General features: G+C 36.8%; 1 pseudogene; it reads right to left on the bottom strand.

The window, feature by feature from the left end:
* Positions 1-889: 889 nt before the first annotated feature.
* On the bottom strand, positions 890-24,061 carry LOC133058701 (UDP-glucuronosyltransferase 2B18-like; annotated as a pseudogene).
* Between the last annotated feature and the right edge of the window lie 295 nt (positions 24,062-24,356).

Here is a 24,356-nt window from a genome sequence, read left to right as displayed (position 1 = left end):
CTCCACAAATCACTTGTAGGAAAATAACTAATTGATTTAATTTGCATTTCTGAAAGCATTTAGTGGCCTTTGTCATTTTTTATAGGTCACTGGCCATTTCACTTCTGTCAATTTCTTGTTCATATTCTTTATCTATTTCCGTATTGGACTGTTTGACTTTTTGTTGGAGATTTGTAGTAGTTCTCAGTGTACAATGACTACCGAGCTTTTAGGTTGCCTGTGTTGCAGGATAGATTTGAGGAAGAACAGTTAAGCCTATTGGGCTTCCTAGGTGGCACAGGGGTGAAAAATCTTTCCACAACGTAGGAGACATTGGTTCAATCCCTGGATTGGAAAGATCTCCTGGTTAAGAAATGGCAATCCACTCCATTAATCTTGCCAGGATAATTCCATGGACAGAGGAAGCTGATGAAGACCATGGGGTCCCAAAAGATTTGGACAAGACTTAGCAACTAAAGAACAACATAATAGGAGGCAGGTATCAGCTGCTATATTTCTAATTCCACAAATATTCCACTGGGAAATGAGGTATAAACTGGATGAAGGCAAATGGCTTGCCAGGGTTTTAGATAAGAAGTGATGCTGAGGCTAGATGCACAGTAATAACCAAGAAGTTTAGAGGTTTTACAAATGAAACAAAATTGTGAAACACAATTCTAATTATTGAACAGTTTCTGTAGCAAGATAAAGCTACACTACTCTGCACCAAAGTAAAGATAAAATACTCTGAATATCTGCAAAGTAATATAGATATTATAAATAGACTTCTTATTGTTCTTGTGTCTATTCACAACATGTAAAACACTATCATATTCAAAGGTTTCTTTTCAGTATCTTTTGTGTTAAAATAATAAATTTCAATATATACCCATATAGTTTCATGTTTATTTTATTTTTCACCAACTTCTCTCTTGGCATGACTTATTTCAACTCTTAAACAGAAAACCCCTTGAAAATAAACTTTAATCTGAGATGCTGAGTTGTGAAAAGCCATTTTGTCACAGGAGGACAGGATCCTTATCATAACTCCTTCTTGCTGGATGACTTCCATCCATGGAGTAAACTTGCTACAGTTCTCAGATAGATACTTCCTTTTCTCCTTCTTTCCTGTTTTAGAAAACTTCCATAAACAAAACAGACAACACTTTGTGATGACAAGTAAAACAGTTGCCACACAGGCCAGCAGGAACCGAATCACGTCCAAAGAGTGGTACTAATACCAGGTGAGGTTGTGGGCGACTGGCCTCAGGTGCTTGGCTCCTTTGTGGCATGTGGCAAATTTGACGCAGAAGACTGCTCAGTCCAGGGGCCTTACAGGCTGATCATGGTGAATTCTTGATAGCCTCATAGCATTTTCTTTCTATCTAAAGAAGAACTACAAAGATACAAATATCGAAGGGAAGCTACTTTGCTTAAGTATACCAATGGCATAGATGGTTTTCAAAGGGTTATGCAAATTATTCAAAGTAAATGTCATACAATTACAGAAAAGTGAAAGTGAAAGTCACTCAGTCCTGTCCAACTGTTTGTGACCCCATGGACTGTACAGTCTATGGAATTCTCCAGGCCAGGAAACTGAAGTGGGTAGCCTTTCTCTTCCCCAGGGGATCTTCCCAACCCAGGGATCGAATCCAGGTACTCTGGCATTGCAGGCAGATTCTTTACCAGCTGAGCCACAAGGGAAGCTACAATTACAAAAGCAGTAGTCTATTTTTAATTGAGTCCTCATTGAAAGCTTGAATTTTAAATTGAAATTTTATGATTGACAGTTATTTAAAAAGTGAAAATGGAAGGTCAGGTGGGAAATTTCAATCTTTTCTACCATAGAAATTGATGAGCCATTCTAAACACTGTAAGTTGGATAGTGAAAAGGCAAGTTCAGGATGATGCTCTTGTGGTAGTATAATAGGACAGAGTAATAGTGTAATAAAAAATGAAATGACACCTAACCAGTCTAGGTGCTTTGAATTTTCTCCATTCCACCATCTATTTTCTACCAGTGGACAAAATTATATTTTGGAGATACCTATTAGGTTATTATATCTCTCTACTTAAAATTTCCATCTGACTTCTTATCACATTTAGAATAAAACCCAAATCTGTTCTTTGGTCCATAGTATCCTACATGCTCAGACGCCTGGTAATCTCTTCCCTGATCACTTTGTTCAGGCACTCTGTTGTAGGCAGATTGGCCTTCTAGCTGTTTCTTGATGTTGCAAATGTTTTCTCATCTTAGCACCTTTGAACTTGCAGTGTCTTTTGTTCTTCTGGAGCATTCTTCCCCACAATATCCTGGAGCTTGTTTCAGGTTTTTGATTGAAGCCTTCGTGTCAGTATTACAGTATTATGTTCAGAGTGGCAGAGTGTCTTTTCTTAATTACATTAAGATAGTAGTCAACAAAAAAAAAAAAAAAAAAGATAGTAGTCAACAGCAGTTCTTCCACTGTTTTTGTTTGTTTCTTCATTTGTTTATTTTGCTATTTACTCTAGACATTTTAAAATTTGTTATATATCTAAAATAAACCTTTAAGTATGAAGCATATATGAAAGCTGCACAAATCCCAAGTAAACAGCTCAAAACTCAAATAAGCTAGAAAATTATCACCAAGTAAAACACAAATATAACTCCTACCCAGATCAGGCTGTAGAGTATTATAAACTCCCCACAGGCATTCCTTCCTGGTGGAAGCTTCCAGTCACTTCTCTCTTCCCCAGATTAAGTACTAACCTGACCTCTAACACCGTACAATGATTTAACTTGTGTACATATTGGAATCACATGGTATGTAGTTATTTGTGTCTGACTTGTGTAGATATTGGTTGATTCCACTGTTGTATAGTATTCCTTTGTTTGATAGTATCACAAATTATTTATTCATTCTTTGATCATTGGGCATTTGGATTGCTAAAAGCTTTTTGGTCTTTATTAGTTATGTGGTTGTAATTATTCTGATATATATATTTTGGTTTATATACTTATAAATGTTTATTAGTTATATATCTAAGAGTAGGATTGCTGAGAGAAGGCTGCATGCAGGTTTAGGTCTCTTTAATATTACTAAACAGTTTTCTGAAGTGGTTTGTTAATTTGTGTTATCAGCAGTATGGAAAGGTTCCTATTTCTCCACATTCTTATCAATGCTTGGTTGTGATAATTCTCAAATTTTAGCTTTTATGATGAAGTAAAAATGAGGTTTAATTTATATTTTCTTGATTTCTAATGAACGGGATAAAGCTGTATATATTTTGCCAGGAAGTGTAATCATTTGTATTGATTTTTTAATATATCAGTTGTAAGATTGAAGTAATTTCTATTTTAGTTTGCAAAATATTTCTTTTGATATCATGAATGGATGTTGACTTTTATCAATTATTTAATCATTGGACTGGTTATAATATTTTTCTCTTTTATGTTGACAATTTATTGAATTATATTCATTTTAATACATTTAAACAAACTTTCAATCCTGGAATAAGCCCATTTTGATCAGAAGGATTTGTGTTAAAAAATATTTTTTCCTGTAATGTCATTGCCTGGTTTTGATAGTAGGGATTACAGCCTCATCAAATGACCTGAAAAATGCCAATATGTTTGACATTATCTGAAGAGTTCACAGAAGATCAATAGTATTTCTTTCTTAAGTATTTGGACATATTTGCTGATGAAGGCATCTGAACTGGAAATTTCCTTTGTGGGAAATTTTAACATTTTTAACAGATTCAGTAAGGAAATATTTAATTATTAAAGATGTATTCTATCAATTTTTGTATAAAATTGTGTTTCAGAGGACACTGGCAAGAGAAAAGTAACTTACTGATGGAGAATATATTTGCAAACCATATATCTGAAAAGAGACTTGTGTATATGACACTTAAGAGTTCTAATAGCTCAATAATAAAAAAGACAACCAAATTAAAAAGTAGATAAAGGGCTGGAAGAGACATGTCTCTAAAATGATACAAGTGGCCAATAAAAACATGAAAATATTTGCAGCATAGTAGCCATAAGGAAAATGTAAATCAAGACCACAGAGAGATCATATTCATTATCATGCCTAAAATAAAAATTATAATATATAAAAGCATGTGTTGGCAAAGATATGGAGGATTAGAACCCTAATACACTGTTGGTGAAAATGTAGAATGTGACCACTTTGGAAAACAGCTTGGTAGTTTGTCATAAATATAAAATCATCCTATGACCCAGTGTATGATATCTAGATAGCTACCAAAAAGCAATAAAAAGCTATGTTCACACAAACATGTATAACAGTGTTTGTAGCTTCTTTTCATTATAGACAAAAGTGAAAAAAAAAAATGAAATGTCCATCAATTGATGAATGCATTAATAGACTGTGATATGGTACGGATTTGTATAGAATATTATTCAGTAATAAAAAGTACTGGTACATGCTGCAATATAGATCTAACTAAAATTTTTCTGCTAATTAAAGAAGTCAGTTATTAAAAGCTGCATATTGTATGGTGCTATTTAAGTAAAATGTTCAGAATAAGCAAACCTAGAAAGACAAGAAGATTAGCAATTCTTAGTATTTTTAAAGTTTCAGAAATTCTAAGCATTGAATTGGAATAATTCCTTTCTCAATTTTCAGTCTTCTATGGATGTGCTGTGTATGCTCAGTTGCTCAGTTGTGTCTTAACTCTTTGTGATCATTTGGACTTTAGCCTACCAGTTTCCTCCACCTGTGGTATTTTTCAGACAAGAATACTAGAGTGGGTTGCTATTTCCTCCTCCAGGGGATTTTCCCAACCCACGGATCAAACCCATGTCTCCCATTTCTCCTGCATTGCAGGCAGATTCTTTACCACTGAGCCATCAGGCAATCCTTGTATGGATTCTGTCATACACTAAAAAATGCATACTTGTTACAATATGCTATATAGCTTTCAGATTTTGGCGGGGGGGGGGCATGGAAATTATAACACTGATTAGTTGCTCATTTGGAGAAGGAAATGGTGCCCCACTCCATTATTCTTGCCTGGGGAATCCCGTGGACAGAGGAGCCTGGCAGGCTACAACCTATGGGGTCGCAAAGAGTCAGATATCACTTACAGTCTAAACAGCAGCAGTTGCTTATTAAATCAATAGTATTCAAAGTTGTTTCAACTTTGAAACAACCAGTTGAATGTAAAAGTAAAATTCAGATTAGTTATATAACTTTAAGTATTTTAAAATTAGCCTCTTAATAAGGGAAATGAACTCATATTCACTGTTGAAAAGAGAACTTATCAATCTATAGATACTACCAAGTTAAAAAAATGCTATACTCACGAAGGGTTGTAAATGAGCGTCTTCAATGCATTGAGCAAATCTGTACTTGACATTGTGTTCAAGTCTAATAGATGTTCCCTTGGCCTCCATGTGAGCAATATTATCGGGTTTGTCAACAAACAAGGAGTCCCACCATGGGAATCGCATGGTAAATGGCTTCAGAGATGCCATTGCCACCACCATGAGTGATAAAAGCTTTGGTTTTCGGGTGACCTAAGAAAGAGATGCCAAGGAATGCTCAAACTACCACACAATTGCACTCACCTCACATGCTAGTAAAGTAATGCTCAAAATTCTCCAAGCCAGGTTTCAGCAATACATTAACCATGAACTTCCAGATGTTCAAGATGGTTTTAGAATAGGCAGAGGAACCAGAGATCAAGTTGCCAATATCCACTGGATCATCAAAAAAGCAAGAGAGTTCCAGAAAAACATCTATTTCTGCTTTATTGACTATGCCAAAGCCTTTGACTGTGTGGATCACAGCAAACTGTGGAAAATTCTGAAAGAGATGGGAATACCAGACCACCTGACCTGCCTCTTGAGAAACCTGTATGCAGGTCAGCAGGCAACAGTTAGAACTAGACATGGAACAATAGACTGGTTCCAAATAGGAAAAGGAGTACATCAAGGCTGTATATTGTCACCCTGCTTATTTAACTTATACGCAGAGTACATCATGAGAAACGATGGACTGGAAGAAGCACAAGCTGGAATCAAGATTGCTAGGAGAAATATCAATAACTTCAGATATGCAGATGACACCACCCTTATGGCAGAAAGTGAAGAGGAACTGAAAAGCCTCTTGATGAAAGTGAAAGAGGAGAGTGAAAACGTTGGCTTAAAGCTCAGCATTCAGCAAACTAAGATAAACTCTGGGAGTTGGTGATGGACAGGGAGTCCTGGCATCCTGCAATTCATGGGGTCGTAAAGAGTCGGACATGACTGAGCAACTGAACTGAACTGAACTTAAGAAAGAGATCAATGAGAACAATAAATTCTGAGTCCCATTCTTAGAAATAGAAAATGAGAGTATAATTCAGTTATGAAGGCAATGCTTTCTGCTGAGGATTGCTATTCTCACGGGATCATGCAAACATTTGTGAATTTCCAAAGGAAGTCTGTCTGAGGAAATGAGGGAAAGCTATACATTAGAGGGGATGTTAGTGCAGAGTTGCTTTGTCTAGTGGACAAGTGTGGACTGATTCTTGATTCAAAGAACACTATGTTCAAAATCATGGAGGTGAAGAAACGTTGTTTCTTAAGAATAGAGGGAATGATTCATTCTGACAAATGTATGGAGAATCTCAGGGGGCTTTTGGCAACAGAGGAAAAATGATGGATGTGCTGTTTACAAAGTCATCTTCTATCAGCTGCACTTTGACTTTTAGGCAATGTGAGTTACTGAAAGTTCAAAGAAAAGTATAAATGTTTTCTATATCATTTTAGATAAAAGCACTACAATAGCAGGAGAGCTGAGATAAAAGAGTGGGAAGACAAGACGACCAGTCAAGAAGCTATTGAAAATTTATAGGCAAAAGATAATTGTTATCTGGTGTTGATGTTTTACCTTGCTGTTCCACTATTGTCCCTGAGATTTTCTCTTAATTAGAACCTAGTATTTTTTTGCCACCTTCTTATCAAGAAGATCATTCTGTGTGGTCCACTTAAAAAGTTGAATGTTGTTTCCTAATGTATCTGGTTTCTTCCCACTGAATCTCCACACAACCTACTAAGACCAAGAAAAAGCTCAACTCCACTAATAAGGTCACAGGTTCAGAGCATTTTAGAAGTTAAAATCTAGTAAGAAGTCATCTTGCCCCACTTCTTTCAATGAACAGATGTGGACATTTCTGCTCAGGAATGTTGAATAATGTTAATCAATAGTTCAAAAAAAAAATCAAAGCAGCAAAAATCTGGGGCCCTGTTGATCAACTATCATTTTGTTTACTACAATATGCTATGACAAGTTCTAAAAACTTTAGGGAAATTAGCTTGTAAATGATGTAATTTAATAGTTAAAAGCATTCAAGAATCTATCAGAACTATAGTGGATACAAAAAGCTGACTGAAATTTCTGCAACTTCATTTTATGTGACTATCTTATATAACAAACTTGCGGTTTGAATCTACAAAATACTTTGCTTGTTCAGCAGTTTCTGAGAGAAATCGGTGAAGATTTGCTTATGTTTACTTTCTCCATGAAGCATTTTGATGGAAGTGTGTATCTTTCTATTTTATATTGTGAGCAATATTATACTTTCTTCTATGTGGTATAATGAGATAAAATTTCTTCAACTAGCAGAGAGAATATAAATTATTTTACACTGCATATTGGAAAATCACTTCCTATAATCTTTGAAGTGCAAAATTTCTAAGACATTATTTCATTTGTTTTTCCTCCAAAGGATTTAATAGTGGAAATATCCATGCACATATTTTGTACAAAGCTAGGCATTGCAGAATAATAAAAGAAATAGTTTTCTAAAAGACAATGTCACATTAATTTTCATTGATCATTATAAACTGAAATAAGCAAATTATCAGTTTGTGCTGTTAATAGATCTAATTGCATTTTTTATGATAGAAAATACTAATTTAGAATGTATCAGCGATGCTAAGCTCACCCTAAAGAAATCACTGATGCTGAAGTTCTCATTTCTCAAAGGGATGAAATAACCCCCAATCCTAGATTAGTGGTTCGTTCAGTCACTCAGTTGTGTCCGGCTCTTTGCGACCCCATGGACTGAGCACGGCAGACCTCCCTGTCCATCACCAACTCCCAGAGCCTGCTCAAACTCATGTCCACTGCATACAGGATACCATCCAACCATCTCATCCTCTGTCCTCCCCTTCTCCTCCCGCCTTCAATTTTTTCCAGCATCAGGGTTTTTTTTTCCAATGAATCAGTTCTTTGCATCTGGTCTCCAAATTATTGGAGTTTCAGCTTCAGCATCAGTCCATCCAAAGAATATTCAGGACTATTTCCTTTAGTATTGACTGGTTGGATCTCCTTGCAGTCCAAGGGATTCTCAAGAGTCTTCTCCAATACCACAGTTAAAAAGAATCAATTCTTCAGAGCTCAGCTTTCTTTATAGTCCAACACTCACATCCATACCTGACTACTGGAAAAACCATAGCTTTGACTAGAAGGATCTTTTTTGGTAAATAATGTCTCTGCTTTTTAATATGTTGTCTAGGTTGGTCATCACTTTTCTTCCAAGGAACAGGCAACACTTAATTTCATGGCTGCAATCACCATCTGCAGTGATTTTGGAGCCCAAAACACAAAGTCTCTCACTGTTTCCATTGTTTCCCCATCTATTTGCCATGAAGTGACGGGACTGGATGCCATGATCTTAGTTTTCTGAATGTTCAGGTTTAAGCCAACTTTTTCACTCTCCTCTTTCACTTTCACCAAGAGGCTCTTTAGTTCTCCTTGACTTTCTGCAATAAGGGTGGTGTCATCTGCATATCTGAGGTTACTGATGTTTCTCCCAACAATCTTGATTCCAGCTTGTGCTTCATCCAGCCTGGCATTTCTCATTATGTACTCTGCATATTAGTTAAATAAGCAGGGTGATAATATACAGACTTGACGTACTCTTTTCCTGATTTGGAACCATTCTGTCTTTCCATGTCCAGTTCTAACTGTTTCTTCTTGACCTGCATACAGATTTCTCAGGAGGCAGATCAGGTGGTCTGGTATTCCCATCTCTTTAAGAATGTTCCACAACTTGTTGTGGTCCCCACAGTCAAAGGCTGTGACATAGTCAATAAAGCAAAAGTAGATGTTTTTCTGGAACTCTCTCGCTTTTTCATGATCCAGAGGATGTTGACATTTGATCTCTGGTTCCTCTGCTTTTTCTCAATCCAGCTTGAACATGTGGGAGTTCATAGTTCACATACTATTGAAGCCTGGCTTGGAGGCATTTGGGCATTACTTTCCTAGCAAGTGAGATGAGTGCAATTATGTGGTAATTTGAACATCCTTTGGCATTGCCTTTCTTTGGGATTGGAATGAAAAATGACATTTTCCAGTTCTCTGGCCACTGCTGTGTTTTCCAAATTTGCTGGCACCTTGAGGGCAGCACTTTCACAGCATCATCTTTTAGGATTTGAAATAGGTCAACTAGAATTTCATCACCTTCACTATCTTTGTTCGTAGTGATGCTTCCTAAGGTCCACTTGACTTCACATTCTGGGATGTCTGGCTCTAGGTGAGTGATTACACCTAGAGTCATCTGGGTCTTGAAGATCTTTTTTGTATAGTTAGTGGGGTAAGGCTTTTGTTTGTTTGTTTGTTTAAGGTAGGTAGCTGTCTATTACTTGTTAAGGCTGTCAGCCTGATTCCAGTTTCTCAAAGGTGAAAATAGGATTTATTTTTTTCTCATTCTCTGTTAAATATTGCTAAGATCCAGAAACAATGGCTTAGTAACTTGTCCCAGGATGACAGGATTATATAAGCACACAAGTAAAATAGTATGCTTATTAAACCATATGGCTTGCTCACCAGGACAAGATTCCGGATCTCACTGTGTCCAGAAATCCAAAGTTATGCCTTCAACTTTGCTAAATTCCAAACTGTTCCTTACATTACTATATCCTCCTTAATATCACCAATCAGAACTCAACACCTTAGAATGATCTTTCTCTGATTTCCTTTTACTAAAAATTAATGAAACTTTGTCAAGGTGCTATTCTTGTTTTCTGTAATAAGTTAAATAATCCTAGCCTAGGAAGATCAACAGTTTTGTTTTTTTGTGTTTTTTTTTTTTTTTTCTTTCATGGCTTGTTTTGGAGAAGTTGACAAAAGACAAGTATTTAAAAGGTCTGAACTCCTAACAGAATTCCTCAAATAAAATGAAAAACAGTCTGTAGCTCAGCTTCATGAATTTGTATGTCATTCTTTGTCTAATGTATTCGTTACTAAATTGATCTACTTTTCTTCTTGGCAGTTTCAGGACACCTCTTCTGATATATAGGCTTTCCTGATTATAAGGCTAAGTATGATAATATATGGGTGATGGGGGGTCCCTGGTGGCTCAGATGGTAAAGAATCCACCTTCAAGGCAGGAGACAGACCCAGGTTCAATTCCTCGGTAGGGAAGATTCCCTGGAAAAGGGAATGGCAACCCATTCCCATATTCTTACCTGAAGAATTCCATGGACAGAGGGGCCTGGTAGGTTCTAGTCCATAGGATGGCAAAGAGTTCTACACAACTGAGTGATTAATACTTTTGCTTTTCACTTTTTCATGATAATATGAACAGAGTAAGAGGTTACATATAATTGCTTGTGAAAAGAAGAAAAGCGCTCTTGTTAAATCATCTCTATATAAATAAATAAGAACTCTCAATTTATTAATCATGATTTATAATTTATTTGTTGGTGTTTCAAATTCACAATACCCACAAGTTCCCTAACTTTAAGCCTCAGCTAAGACTCTGATCTATTAAACTTCTCATGATATTACAGTAGTTGTCTGAAAGAGACAAAGACTGCTGAAAGTATTTTTTTCTTGTTTTAAAAGTTTATTTCTGTTTTCTTCCTAGCTCATGCTCTGATAATACTGGGTATACTGCATTAATTTCATCTCTGTTAAGGAAATAGCTTTTCAAAACTTTCCATAGCTTATTTCTCCCTATTTTTATTCAAAACCTAATGAAATTGAAATGTCATATATTATCATTATTTTTAATGGGATGTTTAAATGTTGAGTGTAAATTTGATTTTATTTCTAATCTTGGCCCAGATATTTTAAGGATACTGATGCTATGATATGCAGTGAATGTGACAGATTTTGCCTGTAAGCTATTTATTTTTGGTGGGTTTTACACCATGAGAGGGTGACTACTTGGGCAAAACATCTGATCCAGATATCTAGAACTAATTATGGTTCATGACATATAAAGTTACAGAAAACTTTCATCTACAATTTTAAATGTGTAGCCTATTGTGCAGGTTTTGAACTGTGGTGTTGGAGAAGACTCTTGAGAGTCCCTTGGATAGCAAGGAAATCAAACCAGTCAGTCCTAAAGGAAATCAGTCCTGAATGTTCATTTGAAGGACGGATACTGAAACTGAAGCTCCAATATTTTGGCCACCTGATGCAAAGAACTGACTCATTAGAAAAGACGTGATGCTGGGAAAGATTGAAGTCAGGAGAAGGGGATGTTAGAGGACAAGATGGTTGGATGGCATCATGATCTCGATGGACATGAGTATGAGCGAGCTCTGGGAGATGGTGAAGTACAGGGAAGCCTGTCATGCTGCCGTCCATGGCATGGCAGAGAGTCAGACATGACTGAGCCACTGAAAGACTTCAGTGGATCTCCTGACTCAGGAATAGAGCCCACATCCCCTGTAGCTCCTACACCAGCTTGTGGTTTCTTTATCACTGGACCATAAAGAAACCTGAACATCAAAGATTTGATGATTTCTTAAAATGCAAGATTCAAAAAACTAAGATCATGGTATCTGGTCCCACCACTTCATGGCAAATAGATGGGCAAACAATGGAAACAGTGAGAGAATTTATTTTCTTGGTCTCCAAAGTCACTGCAGATCATGACTTCAGCCATGATATTAAAGACGCTTGCTCCTTGGCAGAAAAGTTATGACCAAGCTAGATAGCATATTAAAAAGCACAGACATTGTGGACAAAGGTCCATCTTGTCGAAGCTATGGATTTTCCAGTAGTCATGTGTGGATGAGAGAGTTGGACTATGAAGAAAGCTGAGCACAAAGGAATTTATGCTTTAGAACTGTGGTGTTGGAGAAGCCTCTTGAGAGTCCCTTGGACTGCAAGGAGGTCCAACCAGTCCATCCTAAAGGAGATCAGTCCTGAATATTCATTGGAAGGACTGATGTTGAAGTTGAGACTCCAATACTTTGGCTACCTGATGGAAAGAACTGACACATTAGAAAAGACCCTAATGCTGGGCAAGATTGAAGGCAGGAGGAGGAGGGGACGACAGAGGACGAGATGGCTGGATCGCATCACGAATTCAATGGACATGAGTTTGAGCAAGTTCTGGGAGTTGGTGATGGACAGGGAGGCCTGGCATGCTGTAGTCCGTAGGATCACAAAGAGTTGGACATGACTGAGCTGAACTAGACTGAACTGGATTGTGGCATTAGAGAAGATTTTTTAGAGTCCCTTGGACAGTAAGGCAATTAAACCCATCAATTCTAGTGGAAATCAGTCCTTAATATTCATTGGAAGGACTGATGCTGAAGCTGAAACTCCAATACTTTGGCCACTTGATACAAAGAGCTGACTCATTAAATAAGATCCTGATGCTGGAAAAGATTGAAGGCAAGAGATGTAATGACAGAGGAGGAGATGGTTTGATGGCATCACTGCCTCATTGGACATGAGTTTGAGCAAGCTCCGGGAGACAGTGAAGGACAAGGAAGCCTGGCATGCTGCAGCTGATGGGGTCAAAAAGAGTTGGACATGACTGTGCAATGGAACGGCAGCAACATTGTGCATGTTAATACTAAACCAGGCACTTCCTCCTTGGTATTTACCTTACTATATTTGTTTCCAAGCCTGGTGTGAGATCAGGCAGCTTGAAAACTGAAAGTTGAAAGTTAGTCTCTCAGTCATGTCTGACTCTTTTTGACCCCATGAACTGTAGACTGCCCGGCTCCTCTGTCCATGGAGTTCTCCAGGCAAGAATACTGGAGTGAATTTCCATTTCCTTCTCCAGGAGATCTTCCCTACCCTGGGATAAAACCCAGATCTCCTGCATTGCAGGCAGATTCCTTACAACTGTGCTATTAAAGAAATCAGGCAGTTTACATGATTGAAATAAAACTATACCTAATGAAATTAGGCATTGTGTCCTGAGTGCTAAGTAACTTCACTAGATTCCAACTCTTTGCACACCTGTGGACTATAGTCTGCCAGGTTTCTCTGTCCATGGGATTCTCCAGGCAAGACTACTGGAATCGTTTGCCATGCCCTCCTCCAGGGGATCTTTCCAATCCAGGGATCCAATCTGCTACTCTTACATCTCCTGCATTGGCAGGCCAGTACTTTACCACTAGTACCAATTCCTGAGAGAGGCTTATTTTCATGAATTGTATTATCAGGATACAATGATTTCTGGTCTGTTTTATGTTGTGAAGTTCTTTCACCTCAGATAAGATCAGAAAAAATACTGAAGTGCATTCACAAAGGTTTTGGAAAAAATATCATGAGTTTGACAGTATACACACACACACACACACACACATCAGAAGGAATCCCTCCAGTGTAGATACTGGTGACACTGCTTAAAACTTCAAATATTATTTTACTATTTTCTTCTGTTTTTGATTTCTGAGGCAAATTCCTTTGGCTAAACGTTCACTAAAAAAAATTAAGTCACTGCAGCCAATAGTTATGAAGCACTATGTTTTTGGCACTGTGTAAGTACTTCATGTACATGTGATCTAAGTCGTTTTAATTGTGTCTGACTCTTTGTGACCCTATGGACTGTAATCTGCCAGGTTCCTCTGTTCATGGGACTCTCCAGGCAAAAATACTAGAGTGAGTTGCCATGCCCTTCTCCAGGAGATCTTCATGACCCAGGGATTAAACCTGAGGTTCTTTACCACTAGAGCCACCTGTGAAGCCCAAGGGTTTTATGTATCTGGTGGATTATTTTTATTCTCAGTAGTTATGGTCTATAAAGTAGACCATACTTTTCTTCCTTTAATCTCATGCAACCATATTTTATAGGAAAGGTACTATGGCAGAATTTGCTTTTTGTATATTTCCTACCTATCATAGTACCATATATTAAAACACCAGATTCCATCAGTTCAGTTCAGTGCAGTCACTCAGTTCCACAGTCTTTAAAAACTTTCATATATTTCCAATTTTAATATGGCATTATCAGAATTTGATTCTCTTAGATATTTCATTGCAATTTACTTTGATGAAATATGAGAGATCACTCCCACATCACCTCAATCTTATGTATCTTTTGATTTGTACTGTATTATAAGTAATTGCTTAACACTCACATTTTTCTGGCTGACCAGTCTATAAGATCCCCAAGAACTACCATTGTGTCTCTCTCTTCCACCCCTCCTTCTTCAGTACAAAGTATAGACTTTGGCATTTGGCAGATGAAGAATACACATTTATTGAAAAAATATTATTTCTCATGTGTTGGAAGACTTTTTCATAGTGGTTATATTCATATAATCTTGCACTTCTCTCATACTTTTAATGATTGTTTTATATCCCAGAATATTCAGTAATAGTGAAACATGAAACACACAGTAAGTGAAGGAATGATATGAAGAAATTTTATATATTGCACATGTCATTTCCATAAGACAGTACTTGGACTGGAAATGGAAAAAAATCTCTTCAAGATCAAAATTTTACCTTATGCAGTAGTTTGGTGGGTTTGCAGTGAAGTTCTCCAACAAAATAAAAATTTGGTAAGAATGGTTGGGGAAATTAAAAATTCCAATAGCTTACTGTCAACCAAAGTCAGTTTTACCCATCAATTCATACAATGTAGTGGATCTTCCTGAAAAAGAAAATAGGAAAAGGAATATATGGGAACTTGTGAATATATATCCATTTTTTCTTAGAAGACAGAGCAATAGAGTGTCAGTTCTGTATCGGCCAATATGAACAAATAATGCCAGCATTTTACAATTTGAACAAACATATGTAGAGAAAGAAGAGAAGGAAAAAACACATGTAAGTGAGAAACTTACATAGCTCATAATAACTTCTTCCCTTGGCATCTTTGAATCCTTCTAGGTTCATGTAACTATTAAAGATTAGTTCTGTATCACATGTTGCAAGTTCACTAATAGATTTTAATTCTAAGCCAATTTCCCTCTGTAATTATTTACATATGTGACAAATATTGCATTCTAAATGATCATCTTCTTGTTTTCCAAAGTATAGCATTAGATTTGTATCACTTTCATGATATTTGTGCATTTTTACTTAATGTTCTGACCTTTTAAACATTTTTTTAAAACTAACTAGGATCCCATCTTCCAAGGAGAACCAGCATTGTGTGACTGCCATGAACCCATTGGCAGGGCAAGCTCCTGGTGCTAATAGGTTAGAGGGAGGATTCTAAAATGGTGCTTGCCAGGGTTGGTGTTAACATGGTGGAATGAGATCCCCAAAATGGCTATCACCAGAGCCACATCCCCAGATGTAGGCCCAGCTGCACAATACCTCTCCAGGAGATGCTCCAAGATCAGCAAGTAGTTCTTACCCAGGTGTCTTTCAAACTACTGACTTCGCTGGAACTCAGACTAAGTGAGATTTTGTGTACACTCTTTGAGAATGGAGTCTCTGCTTACAAAGTCTCCTGTTTTCTTGAATGTAAGCCCCCCTGGTTTTCAAAGCCAGACATTCTGGGGGTATATCTGACCAAAATAGGGAGTTTGATGTGGGAGCAGAAACCCCTGTCTCCTGAAGGAGGACCGCTATGGTTGTGATATTCCTCCTGTTTGTAGATGGCGAACCTCAGGTTATGGGTCCCAGTTAGACTGTATCTCTCCTCCTCCTACTTGTCTTGTTGTGGCTCCTTCTTTATATCTGTAGTTGTGAAAAATCTTTTCTGCTAGTCTTCAGGTTGTTCTCAAAGATAATTGCTTTGTATTTTGGTGTGTCCATGGGAGGAGATAAGCCCAGGGTCTTTCTACTTCACCAACTTGATCTCACTCACATAAATATAGTTTTCTAAAGATTATTAATGACTTTCCACATTAAATATGGGCCAGCAGCATGAAGAAATTGCACTTCTCACACTTGTTTCAGTCTGGTCTTCAGCTCACCTAGTCAGCCACCAGAGGATACCGGTTGCTTATGAGAACTTTCAGAGTATAGACAAATGTAAGAAGACACACTTCAGTAGTTTAAGAAGGCTCTCTAACGATGCAGATCTCTCCAGGAATCAATAGCCTTCCCTCCTATAGTCTCAACTCTTTCTGTATGTTTTGAAGAATAGACTAATTGTGGAACTAAATTCTTGAACCATCTGTGATCAAGAAAGTGTATGATGATTGAGATGCACTAAATGAAATTATGGCTTTCACCTCCACCTTTATGTTATTTATTTTTCCTGTCCTAAAAAATTTGAAACATTCTGACTGTATTGATTACTACAATCTAATGGCAGTTATCAAGCAGCCTAAAAAGGAAAAAAAGATGGGCAGCTAAGGAACTATCTTATAATTCAGTCTGTCAAGTGTGTTCCTGTGTCTAAATTTGTGTCTTTGGTCTCCAGAAAAATTATAAATATTGGAAAAACTAAAAATAAATATTAAAAAGCATATCAGAATGAACAATAAAGGAGATTCATCTGCTAAAGACTGATAAAAATCTTCCTTTTTAGTATTTGTAACTTGGTTAAAGGATCTTCTTTGTTGATTTCTATTCTTAGAATAAATCAGCAATGCTGTGATGGCTCCTTGTTCAAGGAATGACGTAAAAATTCTGGAAAGCCAGGCTAGGATGCATGCCTTGATTACAAAAGTCTATTTGCACCAGTCACTTGCACCTCTGTCCTCTTACTTACCTAAAATTTATCTAAGCTTTTTTATGGCTTTGGATTATTAGCTTAGGCATATCTTCAGAGATCCACATATACTCTCCATTCACAGCCCAGCATTCTACTTTGATTTTTTGCTATTTTTTGCCATGCTTTCCTTCACTTTGCTGTGAATGTGCTTATTATGTTACCTCACTTAAAAGCTGCTTTTCTATGACCTATGATTCCTGATTAACTTTGATCTTAAAAACATTAATCTCTGAATTATTTATTTTAGAAACATTGGTCTTTGGATTATTTGCTTAGTCTTTTATTTTAGATAGGCCTACTCATCCTCCCACTTCCTCCACCAACCAGCTTTCTACACTGACTGTTTGGCATTTGATGCCCCTTTTCACTTCACATTAACTCGCTTGACCCTCCTATGGAATCTCGTCTAAGAGTTTAGTTTCTTAAAAAAAAAAAAAGAGAGAGAGAGAGTTTCTATGACCTGTGATTCTTGGTTAATTTTTAGCAGATTTATCCCTAGACTTTGGTCTTGGTTCTAATCTTCAAGCCTCTACCTCCTATAAACTCATACAATATATATGTAATCTTAATTTTGAATATTGCATGTACAATGTATATGTAATCTTAAATTAACCTTGTAAATCTTCTTAGCCATTGAGAGCAATAAAGAATTTCTGCCAAGGATGGTTTCCAAAATTTTTACAATAATTTCCAAACACAAAGATATATATATATATATATATATTTGAGTAAAAAGTAGTGAGGGAACATCTCTCTTGGCAAATATAATTTTGGTTAGTTGAGTGATATGGAGAATGTCTGTTACAAAATCCACCACAATGAAGAAAAACTAACCTTCTCTATATTGTAGCACATTTGATGCTTACCATAATATTTCTCCAAATCATATATGGAGTTTTGAAATTAGAGTTTCATGTTTTTCTTTCATATAACACAATATGCAAAGTGGTTACTCCAGGGCCAGATTGCTATGTTTTAACCCCATCTCTGTCACTTCTTCCTCATGAAAACTTGAGTAGGTTACCTTACTTAAGTTTATGTATGTATAAAATGAGAATAACACTGCCTATGAATAAGATCTCTATGTCTCTATCCTATGAATTAATAAATATGATGGACTTAGATTTCCTGGAAGATAGTAAATTCTCAACAAATATTTACTAATTTCTTTCTGCTCCCCAAATTAGTAAACAACAGAAAACAAGAGGAAGCTCAATAAATATTTGTTGTTGCATGGATACAGTCACAGAATCAAGATTAGAAATCATTCAGAAATGAAAAATCTATTGGGCTCTCACCTGTTGCTTAATTTTTCAAACTGCAGGTGCTATAGAATCAGAAAGCAGAGATTGATAATTCAAATATTAACCCCTGATTTTTTTTATATTCTAATATTAATCCCTGATGTTTTAGGTTTACTTAGTTTAGTCACTCAATCCTAACCAATTCTTTGCGATCCCATGGACTGCAGCATTCCAGGTTTCTTCCCTGTCCATCACCAGCTCCCAGAGATTGCTCTACCTCATGTCCAAGATTCGGTGATGCCATCCAGTCATCTCATCCTCTGTCATCCCCTTCTCCTCCTGCCTTCAATCTTTTCTAACATTAGGATCTTTCCCAAAGAGTCAGTTCTTCATACTAGGTGGTCAAAATACTGGAGCTTCAACTTCAGCATCAGTTCTTCCGAATATTCAGGACTGATTTCCTTTAGGATTGACTAGTTTGATATCTTTGCAGTTCAAGGGACTCTCAAGAGTCTTCTCCAACATCACAGTTCAAGGGCATCAATTCTTTGGTGCTCAACCTTCATTAAGCTCCCACTCTCATATCTGTACACGACTACTGGCAAGACCATAGCTTTGTCTACATTGACCTTTGTCAGCAAAGTAATGTCTCTGCTTTTAATATGTCTAGGCTTATTTTAAAATGCTGTCTAGGTTTGTAACAGCTTGTCTTGCAAGGCACATGTGTCATTTAATTTCATGGAGCAGTCACCATCTGCAATGATTTTGGAGCCCAAGAAAATAAAGTCTGGAAAACGAAATGGCAAACCACCTCAGTATTCTTGCCTTGAGAACCTCAGAAACAGTATGGAAAGACAAAAAGATATGACACTGAAAGGTGAACTACCTACGTTGGTAAGTGCCCAATATGCTACTGGATAAAGTGGAGTGGAGAAATCACTCCAGAAAGAAAGAAGAGCCTGAGCCAAAGTGAAAACAAAGCCCAGTTGTAGATGTGACTGCTGATGGAAATAAAGTCTGATGCTGTAAAGAATATTGCCTAGGAACCTAGAATGTTAGGTCCATGAATCAAGGTAAATTGGAAGTGGTCAAACAGGTGATAGCAAGAGTGATCATCGAAATTTTAGGAATCAATGTACTAAAATGGACCAGAATGAGTGAATTTAATTAATCAGGTGAACATTATATCTACTGTGGACAAGAATCCCTTAGAAGAAATGGAAAAGCTCTCATAGTCAACAAAGAGTGCGAAATGCAGTATTTGGTGTGCTTTTTTTTTTTTTTTTTTCTTAATTTTTATTTTATTTTTTTCCCAATTATTTTTATTAGTTGGAGGCTAATTACTTTACAATATTGTAGTGGTTTTTGCCATACATTGACATGAATCAGCCATGGATTTACATGTGTTCCCCATCTTGAACCCCCCTCTCACCTCCCTCTCTATCCCATCCCTCTGGGTCATCCCAATGCACCAGCCCAGAACACTTGTCTCATGCATCCAGCCTGGACTGGCGATCTGTTTCACACTTGATAATATACATGTTTCGATGCTGTTCCCTCAAATCATCCCATCCTCACCTTCTCCCATAGAGTCCAAAAGTCTGTTCTATACATCTGTGTCTCTTTTTCTGTCTTGCATATAGGGTTATCATTATCATCTTTCTAAATTCCATATATATGCGTTAGTATACTGTATCGGTATTTATCTTTCTGGCTTACTTCACTCTGTCTAATGGGCTCCAGTTTCATCCACCTCATTAGAACTGATTCAAATGAATTCTTTTTAATGGCTGAGCAATATTCCATGGTGTATATGTACCACAGCTTCCTTATCCATTCGCCTGCTGATGGGCATCTAGGTTGCTTCCATGTCCTGGCTATTATAAACAGTGCTGCGATGAACATTGGGGTACACGTGTCTCTTTCAGATCTAGTTTTGTTGGTGTGTATGCCCAGAAGTGATATTACTGGGTCATATGGCAGTTCTATTTCCAGTTTTTTAAGGAATCTCCACACTGTTCTCCATAGCGGCTGTACTAGTTTGCATTCCCACCAACAGTGAAAGAGGGTTCCCTTTTCTCCACACCCTCTCCAGCATTTATTGCTTGGAGACTTTTGGATAGCAGGCATTCTGACTGGCATGTAATGGGACCTCATTGAGGTTTTGATTTGCATTTCTGTGATAATGAGTGATATTGAGCATCTTTTCATGTGTTTGTTAGCCATCTGTATGTCTTCTTTGGAGAAATGTCTGTTTAGATTTTTGGGCCATTTTTTGATTGGGTCATTTATTTTACTGGAATTGAACTGCAGGAGTTGCTTGTATATTTTTGAGATTAATCCTTTGTCTGTTTCTTCATTTGCTTTTATTTTCTCCCATTCTGAAGGCTGTCTTTTCACCTTGCTTATAGTTTCCTTTGTTGTGCAAAAGCTTTTAAGTTTAATTAGGTCCCATTTGTTTATTTTTGTTTTTATTTCCAATATTCTGGGAGGTGGGTTATGCAATATTTGGATGCAATCTCAAAAATGACAGAATGATCTCTTCATTTCCTAAGCAAACCATTCAATATCACAGTAATCTAAGTATATGCCCCAACCACTAATGCCAAAGAAGTTGAGTTTGAATCATTCTATGAAGACCCAATAGACCTTCTAGAACTAACACCAAAAAAGATGTCCTTTTCATTATAGGGGGCTGGAATGCAAAATTAGGAAGTCAAGAGACACCTGGAGTAAAAGGCAAGCTTGACCTTGGAGTACAAAATGAGGAAGGGCAAAGACTAACAGTTTTGCCAGAGAACACACTTGTCATAGCAAACACTCTCTTCCAACAACACAAGAGAAGACTCTACACAAGGACATCACCATATGGTCAATACCGAAACAGATTGATTGCATTTTTTTGCAGCCAAAGTTGGAGAAGCTCTATACAGTCAGCAAAGACAGTATTGGGAGCTACTGTGGCTCACATTATGAGCTCCTTATTGCCAAATTCAGTCTTAAATTGAAGAAAATAGGAAAAAACAGTAGTCCATTCAAGGTGTGACCTAAATCAAATCCCTTACGATTATACAGTGGTAGTGACAAATAGCTTCAAGGGATTAGATCTGATAGACAAAGTGCATGAAGAACCATGGACTGAGGTTCATAACATTGTACACGAGGCAGGGATCAAAGCCATCCCCCGAAAAGAAATCCAAAAAGGCAAAATGGTTGTCTGAGGAGGTCTTACAAATAGCTGAGAAAAGAATAGAAGCTAAAGGCAAAGGAGAAAAGGCAAGATATATCCATCTGAATGCCAAGTTCCGAAGAAGAGCAAGGAGGGATAAGAAAGCCTTCCTAAGTGATCAATCCCAAGACATAGAGGAAAGAATTAAATGGGAAACACTAGAGGTTTACTTAGTAAATGACATTTAATCCATCAAGAGAGAAGGAGTAATACTAGATAACTCTCAGAGAAACTCATCCACAACTAAGCAATTTTTCTTCTTAATAGAGAGACTAGATGATGGAGATGTTAGAGAGATTAAAATAATAGATTTGACTCTAGAGAGAGATGATAGGAACTTTGATTCTAAAAGCTAAAAGGAACCTCAGCTATGAGTTCATAGAAATATTTAATTTTAAAGACAAGTAAATACAAAGTTTATAAAAATATCAGATTGCTTTGTACATAGATTTTTTTTTTTTTTACTGATCCAGGTTTAAAAAGACATTTTCTCATGACAAAATTTCATTTGATTTTTAAATATATTTGATGAAATTTCTTACTTTAGCATACTAAAAATGGCTATTACTCTTTGAAGCTCTTCCTGTTAAGAGGAGGAGGCTATTTCCTCACTCTTTGAGTTTGGGCTTGCCTCCTGACTTGTTTTACTAATAGAAGGTGGCAGAAGTGATTATGTGTGACTTTCAAATCTAGACCTAAAACTTTCATGCAATGCATTCTAGAATTCTGCTACCATCTAAAAAGGTCCAAGGTTTTCTGTTGGAGAGGTCACCTGGAGGAGACAATCACAATATCCTGCTAATCTGCCAAACCCCAGCCATGGGAGTGACACTTTCTTGGACTGTTCCACTTCTGCCAAGCCTGGTACCAAACAGTAGCATAAAGATTATGCCCAGGAAAAACCCATTGAAGAGACATTTTCCTAAGCCCAACCCAAATTTCTGATTCATAGGGTCATGAGCAAACAGCATGGTTTCTCTTTTAAACTGTGAGGTTTAGGATAGTTGATTTTACAGCAATAAATAACAGATATTATGATTTATGAAAAGTGCAGTGCATATGCAGCTTTTGAAATAAACAAGCCTCAAGAATATTCACATATTGGACTATTACTGTCAAATAGAGGAACATTTCCAATGTCACAGAGTTCTAGACTACTTTGCATACTCTCCTGAATAGTTGATACCTTTTGACTAAGAATGTGTTATATTTCCATTTTGACACTAAACATAAGAAAATACAAATTATACCACTCGAACCCACACAAAGAAGATAAGATTTCTTTCCATCTACTGGAGGGAAAATGTAATAAACTGGAATTACTTAGTACTTCACTGTAAAATTTATCCCACTTCTTCTTGTTAAAAGTCACAAATGAAAAGTCAAAATATAGGACATATACCATATTTGTCACTCTCTCCATAAATATCATTCTGTCACTTAGTTAAAATATGGTAATAGATATGTAGGAAGAGGTCATATAAGCCCTCCACAGAGTTTTTCATATGTATTGCCAGTGGTAAATCGAAGACTGTAGACCAAAGGTAGGGTAGGCGGTTTAGCCAGCAGTGCAGCACAAGGAGAAATTGCATCTCTAAGAACAATATCAAATCTGGACTCTCTCAGTTTTTTCATAAGTTTTTTTGTTTAAAATTGCATATGAACAGAGCTTTTGAACAGTATTAGAATATTTGTGATATGTTTTTTGTATCTTTGAATCATATGCCCATAATGTACTCTTTGGTAATTCATATGCCCATATCTTGATCTATTTCATAAAACACAAATCAGGCTCATTCTTAGTGAAGGATGTAGGATAAGCCACAAATTTAAGGGCAGAGGGTTTACTGGGATCCACCAGGATGGAAGCTGAAGATGCTAGCACAGCAAGATAGGATGCTTGCTCCCTCTGAGCAAGTTCATACAAAATTGTTTTAAATTGATGCAGTTACTCTCTTCCATTGGCTATACCAGCACCTGTTCACAGAAGTCACAGCTGAAATTAAAAGAAAGCACAAGAAGCAAAGCCCATCTCTTAGACATCCTGATAAAATCCAAACCTTCTTCATAAGCTTCCTTAGCTTCAGAGGTAGCTCTCCCTTATATCCGGGACAGAATCAATTAAGTAGTTAAAATATAACTGCCACTTGGTAAGATCACAATGACTATGAGCTAAAGACTGTTTCCAAGAGTCTGCCTTAGCAATTTCTCTGCAAGCTAATCTCCAGTTCAGAGGCTTTGGAAAGCAAATAGATAAAGAAAAGCATGGATGATTTTGTGCTTCTGTGTACAATAAATCCCAGTATCACTGTAAATGCTCTGGTTCTAGGGTAAGAGGAAATTACCTAGGATGTAGGGAGTTTGCAGATAAGAAAGCACCATGTATCAACACAGATACATTTTGATTTACTTAAGCATTCTAAACATTTCTTTCTGCATATTTTTACACCTATTTTATTAGCTCCATTTCATTTAGCTCACCTTTGTTCTTTTGACTGAAGTTATTCCTTCCTTTTTCCCTCTTTATATGAACATGAGCATCCTTGGAGTATAACTTTAGTCAGTTTAATATAACTTTAGTCACTTTCCTTTGAGAATATTGCTTCAGAATTACGATCATTTCCTTTCCTGAACATTTGTAACCTTCCTTCTATTCCTCTCACTTCTTCAACACTTCCTCAAAGCTTACTCTTCGAAAGAATTTATCCTCTAAGCACCTTCTTCTGAACTTCATTTTGTATCCTACTTTTGTAATTGAGGTATGTTACATTAAAAATCTTACCAGGAATCCCCATCAAATTAGAAGCAGGAAGGGGAAGATGCAAGTCATGGGATAGATTTGTTTTCATGATATCAATAATCTATTGACCTGAAATGAGAGGAGAATCTCTCTTAAGAGGATTTGGATATAGATTCTAAGCAAAACATTCATTCTGCAAGTGATATAAGCTTTGATTTCCTGGACACTGAGGAAAGAGATAAAGGAAAAATATAGATTCAAAAATCTAGAAAAGGAAAGGGAAATGGAT

This window comes from Dama dama, chromosome 6 (assembly GCF_033118175.1).
Source record: "Dama dama isolate Ldn47 chromosome 6, ASM3311817v1, whole genome shotgun sequence".
Lineage (NCBI taxonomy): Eukaryota > Metazoa > Chordata > Mammalia > Artiodactyla > Cervidae > Dama > Dama dama.
Note: the sequence above shows the minus strand (reverse complement) of the source record. Positions and strands in the feature narration are given on the sequence as shown.